Source organism: Haematobia irritans, chromosome 2, assembly GCF_050003625.1.
Source record: "Haematobia irritans isolate KBUSLIRL chromosome 2, ASM5000362v1, whole genome shotgun sequence".
NCBI classification, from domain to species: Eukaryota; Metazoa; Arthropoda; class Insecta; order Diptera; family Muscidae; genus Haematobia; species Haematobia irritans.
The window spans coordinates 125,961,999-125,968,107 of record NC_134398.1 but is presented as its reverse complement, the minus strand read 5'-3'; the positions used below and the strand labels follow the sequence as shown (position 1 = coordinate 125,968,107).

The following is a 6,109-nucleotide window of genomic DNA, read 5'->3' as shown; positions in this document are numbered from 1 at the left end:
ACTGTAACTATAAATCACCCTTAGGTAAATACCTGAATTCAATCTACTCATATATGTCAGAAGCCACCGTATCTCCATACAATACCTTAGAGAAAAAATTGCAGCTAATGTCACATAAAACCTCCAAGTTCTTGGCCCTGCATAAGGATGTAATCTTGATCCAAAGCGACAAAGCCAAGAGCCTGGTGCTCATCCCCAAGACTGACTATTACACCAAAATGAATACCTGGGTATCGAAACAGGTCTCATCAGGCCAATATGCCCCCATCGCATTGGCCAGAGCCACCCAACTGAAGAAACTTTGGTACAAACGTTATTCATCTCTGTCATCAAAACTAAGCGATAGCTGGCGAAATCATGTGCGTACACCGCAGCACAACCGAAAAAATCACACAACACCATATCCATATAAGTACCAGCAGATGATACATCTACTAAACAAGCAGCCCCTTCATCTACCATACATGTATGGTACCATTAAGACCCATAAGGTAGATCAACCTTGCCGACCTATAGTCAGCACACGAGGCTGGTATACCTACCCAATCGCAAAAATCATCACCCATGTACTTGGAAACATGATGAAAAAATTCCTGTGTCCACAGAATGTCACCAATATAGACATTGTGGCAACCACACTCCGTGAAATATTGGTATGTGCCAACTACAAATTCATAAAAATTGACGTAGAGAACATGTATCCAAACATGAATAGGATAGATATCCTCAACTCCCTAGAACATTTCCTCAAACTGCCGTCAGTCGAAAAAATCTGTCCCATGGACCCAGAACTCTTGTTGGCATGTGCCAAGTTCAGTTTAAGTGAATATATCTTATTCACACATAATGGCATAGTGTACCATCAAGTACAGGGCCTACCTCAAGGAGCCTGCGACTCCGGCTTACTAGCCACCATATATTTGGACCACCGCCTACAAATGCATTACTACAATATCTTTGTAGCAAATGGAATAGTGCATTGGTTCAAATACATAGATGACTTACTATTATATGTACCAGGGCAACAAATAGACAATCTGTTAAAAGCATTACGTGAAGCCACCTCTTTGAACTTCACCATAGATCATGAATACATCCCAGACACACCCACCAACATATATGGCTTTACAGTAAAGGGAGCCATCGACTTCCTGGATATTCAATGCTACCGTACATCTCATCGTATACATACGTCATTATATCGCAAGCCTATGACCAGTGATAGAGTATGTCACAATCTAAGCAACACAAAGTTAACACATAAGGAATCAACCTTAAACCATTATGTACGAAAAGTACTATATCGTACTACAAATAAATTCCTCCTGGAAGATCTGCGTACCGTTATAAGAATCTTTACCAATAATATGTATCCCATATCTTTCATATCACATATTGTATCAAAAATCATCACCGTAGAGTTGCAGAAATGTAAATCCGTATCCAAATCACGCAATCATCATGATCACCGCAATACTTTCGGGGGAATACTACCAAGGATAAGGATTCTATCCACTTGCCTAGCACCAACATATATACCATCTGATGTGTTGGATGTACCATCCAACAAACCTGAATCGTCACTCATACGCTCCGACAGATATAAACAACTGCGAAACCTAGGGTCTGCTCAACTGATTAGTCATCAATACCGGTACTCATTACCTTACATATGTGAAGACTACGGGAGATTGATTTCTGTACTATGTAAAGAGCTCCAGCTAGGGGATCCTACCTATCATACAAGCAATTCCTTATTCACTAGACTAAAAATGAGTCTATCAACTATAGATCCTACTCTCTGCGATCACCATCCACAGACCAATATAGGTCTACTCAAATGCCCAGACTGTCCATCCGTATTCGTGTTAGCTGGTGACGGTGCTCTGCCTACAATATCTAACTCAGCCTGTGACAATCCAGATAGTATCATAAGTCACCATGTTCGATTACATAACCATTCTTATCCTTCAGCTATCGTACCGTTACGCATACCCTCCACTACCGATACCATTATACCAACAAATATCTATGTACCCCTATTACGTGCCACCCTGGAGAACTTGGGCTATAGCTGCATCACCTCCACCCAAGTGCAATTATTACCACGGATAATACGACTCGGTGTGCATTATTTGCTCAAAACTAACTCTCATCTACCTAATGAGTTACTGGCAACCAGGTCCAACAACAATGACATACAATCTATACTAGACTATAATATCCACTATCCGACAGAGTAAAACAGACCACCCTATATCGTAACACAGTATTCGTTTGTCATGAGTAACAACGTAAGTCTGCCTATCATAACATACTAAACAGACTGATTACTATCTTTCACTATATAGGTGAGTTATACCTCAGACACTTATCTCATCTAATATAGAAAAACTTATATACTCATCTGACCAAATATCTATCATTCTAGTGTGCCCTCTGGCTGGAAGTTCGTAATGTACACTAATACCACTTTCATCAAATAGTCCACAGATACACCCAATCCAGTTGACCATACCTGTACACAGTGAGTATGATCATCTGCACCCATCTACAATATATATATTTCCTACCGTAATGTAATAATATATATGTGTAATTCATACAGCCTACATCTACTATATACAAGCTGTTTCTATCCCAACCTCAACAAGCAGATGACGTGCCCCACACAACAATGTAATATCGACCTAAAGACATCAAATCCCACATACACACTAACCACAAGCACATCTCATTATATACACAGTCACCATCCTTCCATAGGTATAGACAGTACCACAGGCCATTTTTTACCTATATATCAACCAACAAACAACTAACCCATCATAGCAGCAATGCCTACCGTATCATCACAACAACCACTTCAATACCAATCTAATACTACCAATTTTCTACACAACCTGATCATTATCTACCGCAAAAATAGGTGAGTTATACTCCATGCACTTATCTCATTCTATATAGACAACTTATATACTCTACTGTCCTAATATCTGTCATTCCAGTATGCCAACTGGCAGTACCAATATGCATTAGACTCTCCTTACACATGTACCTACTATCACCATGAATATTCAAGTAAATTAATAATGAAATAAGTTGAAATTAACAATTAACACACCCTGACTTGTATAAAAAACCACATTATAGCAGGACAGTCACCACTACAATGCTACGTCACTTACTGTTACCGCTCATACCCTGTCTCTTCAACGGTAAATCATCTCACCAGGAGCACAATATACCCATATAAACTACTATTTACCTATCTAATCATTGCTGCGCATACCGGACAAATTTTACACACATATACATACACTTCTTTATACATGCCTATAACAACTAAAGGTGCATTCAAATGTATGCAAATACATATATCATATTGAACCTTATTTACCTTATAATATAATCACACTTAATTTTATTGCATAAGTATAATCGTACATCAACGTACTTATATCTACCTTGTAATGATCTATATTATTATCAAACTTAAATTTAATTTTTTTTTAAATTTTTTTTTTTTTTTTGCAGAAAAGTGGAGGGAAACAAAAGTCGTTTTCATACCGAAAGCGGGAAAAACCTCCGATCAATCAGCTTACCCTCATTCCTACTTAAGACTCTGGAGAGGATGATACACATTTATCTTAGAACTAGCGTCGATTCATGTTGGCTCTCGAAACGCCAGCATGCATACTCGAAGGGCAGGTCTATTGAGACCGCTTTGCATGAAGTAGTCAGCTTTGTTGAAAGCTCACTATTTGTCAATGAATACACAATCGTGGCGTTTCTAGACACCGTGGGGCATTCAATAACGTCCATCCGAGCTCGATATTAAATGGACTGGCAACTCTGAATGTTGATCCAGGTATACTTAGGCTGCTAGATGAACTGCTAATGAGGAGACGTATTTCGGCCACACTAGGACAAGATAACATACAAAGGTATGTGAACAGAGGCACTCCCCAAGGAGGAGTTCTATCACCTCTTCTTTGGAATGTTTCCATAAACAACCTTCTGGTTTCCCTAGAAAAAGAAAGGATACAAGTGGTGGCATACGCAGACGATGTGGCTCTAGCAGTCAGGGGAAAATTCCCATCCACAATCAGAGATGTTATACAGAGAGCCCTCCGGATTACTGAGAAATGGGTGAAAGAGAATGGGTTTGGAGTAAATCCTGCAAAGACAGAATTTGTCATGTTCTGCAAAGATCACAAAACTCCCACGGTTAAGCCCATATCCTTAAGGGGTATTGAAATTCCCTTTGTTGAGTGTGCAAAATACCTTGGCGTTATTCTGGACAGGAAGCTTAACTTTAAGCTTAATATTGAAGAAAGAGCGAGAAAAGCTAGCTTTGTACTCGTGCAAAAAGCAATAGGAAAAAAGTGGGGACTAAAACCAAAAATTGTGCATTGGCTATACACGACAGTGGTTAGACCCATAATGTTATATGGTGTTGTAGTCTGGTGGCCGGAACTTCACCAGCCGACAATTTTAGACAAAGTTCAGCCATATGGCGTGCTTGTGTATCTCAGAAGCATTCAGCAAGACAGGAACAAATTCCCTTAATGTCATGCTGCATCTATTGCCTTTAGACATTTTGGCCAAACAGTCAGCTGCAACAACGGCTGTGCGGTTGCGCGAGCTATCGCTGTTGTCGGAAAAAATGTACGGTCACAGTCGGTCCTCAAAATAATGCCAGATGTGCCTAACGTAGTGGATTACACTCTGGCGAAACCACTTTTCGACAAAAAATTTGAAACTCTAATTCCCAACAGTGAGGCGTGGTGTACACAGACCCCGGGGAATGATGGCTTCAAATTGGATGGACAAGTGGGTTTCGGAGTATATTCTAAAGATCTGGGACTTCGAATAAGGAAAAGATTACATAATCACGGTAGTGTTTTACAGGCAGAAATATTATCAATAAGACAGGTGGCGAATTGGCTGAGAAGTAATGTTCCAAAAAATGTTTGAATTAATATATACTCAGACAGTCAACCTGCAATAAAATCCTTGGGCTTTGTGTTCCTTAACTCGAAAACGGCCATCGACTGCCGCGAATCTCTCAACAAGATGGCTGAGCAGTACAACATTCACCTAATATGGGTGCCTCGCCATAGGAACATACCGGGAAACTGTCAAGCAGATGAGTTAGCAAGGCTAAGGCTAAGAAAGCTACCTTACATATTCCAGGGGAACTAGAATCTGTTGGTATGTCTTTGGCTACCTGTAAGCTCTTACTGCGTGAGAAGGATGTCACGATGGCAAATGTTCTATGGGAGAATTGCAAGGGTTGTAACGACACCAAGCAAATATGGCCCCATTTAAACTTGAACCGCACACTAGATATGCTAGTGTTCTCAAGACGTCAGATATTACTTCTGGTATCTGCTATAACGGGTCGCTGCCTAAAACTAGAAGTGCCCATATGTAATAGGTACTTCTAGTTAAATGTGGTATCACAATGGACTGAATAGTTTAAGTGAGCCTGAAACTTAATCGGGTTGCCACTTTAACCTAACCTAATCTACGAGTGATTCTTTCCCAGATAAAACATATATAACAAAAATAAAATAAAACTAAAGTAAGAAATATGTTTGTATTCATAATAAATTTTATTTCTTTGAAATACTTGTTTGAATATAAACACATTTCCCCCTTTAGTTTTGAACTAAAAATATTGCTTGAATACAAGTTGAAATTCCGTATCAATTTTATATTTTGGTTTTTCTTATATACATACAAGTACTTCGTACTAATCTTATTCATTTTTTAATCAGTCTCTTAGTATTTTAAAAATATTATATTGATTTGTATCCTATTTATGATAAAGGATAATATACAAAAATGTTTTACATATTACTATAACGAAATACCAGTTTTCCGCCATTGACGGCTTTAGATGAGTTCTTCGGTATCTAATTATTTAACCTGTTGTAGAAAATATCCGCTCACATGGAACAGGTGTTGCGGTTATTCAAAGCCTTTTTAGAGAATGAATGTATAGTCTTGAAAAAATAGACCATTTTAATGGATCCATTTTATGATCAATACAATTCTCGTTCAAATATTTATCGAATTCTTTTATTGCGGCTACGGTGTT

General features: G+C 38.7%; 1 long non-coding RNA gene across 1 annotated transcript; it reads left to right on the top strand.

Annotated features, from left to right (window-relative positions):
- Positions 1 to 2,252: 2,252 nt before the first annotated feature.
- On the top strand, positions 2,253 to 4,222 carry LOC142226218 (uncharacterized). The gene is made up of 2 exons (XR_012719631.1): positions 2,253 to 2,527; positions 2,609 to 4,222. It is a non-coding gene; the product is annotated as an uncharacterized LOC142226218 (long non-coding RNA).
- The last annotated feature ends 1,887 nt before the right edge of the window (positions 4,223 to 6,109 follow it).